Genomic DNA, 2,020 nt, shown 5'->3' with positions numbered 1-2,020 from the left:
CTCTGGTCTTGATTTGCCATAACTAGTTATACGATCTTGGGAAAATTGTTTAATCTCTCTGAGCCTGTGCTCTATGACTCTTAACATCCACTGTGTCCATCTCACAGAATACTTAAGAGGATCGAATGAGATGACGGAAGTGGGAGTGTTTTGGATACGGTAAAGTGCTGCACATTTACGGCGATTTTGCTTTGTTATCACCTGATTTACATTCACTGTGTGCATGGGAATTAAGAACAAAGAAGAAATATTTTATGTACCCTGAGGGGATGTCCATGTATCCCAAGGGAAAAAAATGAAGACTATCTCTGGCATAAGTGATCTTTAGCCTTTTTATTAGGCTTGTGGGTGAGCAGAATTGAGGTCAAGTAAACATGAGAGTAGAAGGTGCTCATTTCATTCAAATCTCTAATCAGAAACCAACAAGATTATTTTTCAAGTGGCTTAATTCACTTCTATATGTAGAATATGTTGCTTTGACAGCTAAAGAATCCTTATTTTCTATTAAGTACATTATCTCATTATCATAAATGTTTAAGAAGGTCAGACCTGTTAAATGAAAAGTTCATACTGAATTCTGGCAGTGAGCATAATCTTAATTCCCCTCCTCCCACGTTTCTTATGAAGATGGATATTAAAAAATATTTCTTTTTTATTTGTTTTCCTTAGCTAAATGGAGACTGGTGTGAACTAAAGTTTCTGGGACAGAACTGTCTTAACTGTGACTTCCTCCTTGAGCCAGCACCAGGACTGTATAAGAATTAGTAGAAAAAATGACTAAAGCCAAGAATTCGCCATTCAAAAACGTAAAAAAAGGGAGACATCAGGTGTGTCCTTTGACAACCAGGGAAGTTGTGGGGCTATCCCTGCTTCCTACGGGGCTCCCTGCCCAACACTGGGAAATCAGACGAAGACCGTGGATTACCTGTGCCTCATTCAATCTTGCAGAACTAAGTGGCACACTTCTGAAATGAAAACTGAAATTTAAAAATCTGAAGAAGATGTGTACTTTACATTTGGAAACTTTAAAAATTATATTTTTAAATCTGACTTACTTTTTTTTTAGTGTTTCCTAATATCCATATTAGTGACCTCATTTGTCCCTCATGGAACCCATAAGAGGAGGTGAAGGAGTGTTAGCATCCCTATTTTATAGATATGGCTTAGAATTCACTTACCCAAGGTCAAATAAGTACCCCAAAACCCAGCCTATGCAAGAATCCAGGTGGCTGCTAGTCTGGCTACTGGCCTCCACCGACTTTCTCTGATTTAAAGTATATGGACAACTATAGAAGCAATTTGGGATACACCAAATTCTAACCATTGTCTCAGAAATGGCAGATGGTTTGCTATTTTCTTCTTGAGTGACTATGGAAGATATTGCAAAACAACCCTGTTATTTTGCAACACAGGTATTCAGGCAGCTACTTCTGGTCGATCAGATTAGCATGCCAGAGAAAGCTTCTTGCCGTCCTTGGTGTGTTCCTCGGCAGGGCGCTCTCAGCATCACAGGCCGGATAATTTGTTGTTGTGCAAGGCTGTTTAGCTTACTGCAGCTTGTTCAGCATCAGTGTGTGAGCCTCCCTCTCCTCTACCACCACGCACACATTTCCAAATACCCTCTCTAAGAACTGCTATGTTTTACCCCCAAAAAACTGTTGGCTACCTTGAAAGAAGCAGTGGTCTGATTCTTTCAGACCACTGGGAGAAATAAAATGAGGAAGTGACGTGGGGCGTAATCATCATATACGAATCTAAATTTCTGAATTTATTATTGAAATAAAACTGTGAGACAAGAAACAAAGGGTTTTTTTTATGAATAATAATGAGAAATTTTTTTAAGTGTTAAAAATATTGTAAAAAAAAAAACAGAGTGGCAAAACTCAAAAGAAACTTTTGGAAAGGAAATGAAGATGAATAAGAGGAAGCTGAAGAAAGAAAATACTTATAGAAAAGAATAGAAATCGACAAAAAGGGCAAAATGCCAAGGCTAGGTTACTAAAAGCAGCACCTTTGCTGG

General features: G+C 38.3%; 1 protein-coding gene across 3 annotated transcripts in view; it reads right to left on the bottom strand.

Moving 5' to 3' along the window:
- Window positions 1–2,020, bottom strand: part of JAKMIP2 (janus kinase and microtubule interacting protein 2) — a 152,582-nt gene that overhangs the window by 15,623 nt on the left and 134,939 nt on the right. The window lies entirely within an intron of this gene.

The sequence above is a fragment of the Pteropus vampyrus genome, unplaced genomic scaffold (genome assembly GCF_000151845.1).
Source record: "Pteropus vampyrus isolate Shadow unplaced genomic scaffold, Pvam_2.0 Scaffold552, whole genome shotgun sequence".
Lineage (NCBI taxonomy): Eukaryota > Metazoa > Chordata > Mammalia > Chiroptera > Pteropodidae > Pteropus > Pteropus vampyrus.
The sequence above is the reverse complement of the archived record's forward strand: the minus strand, read 5'-3'. Positions and strand labels throughout refer to the sequence as shown.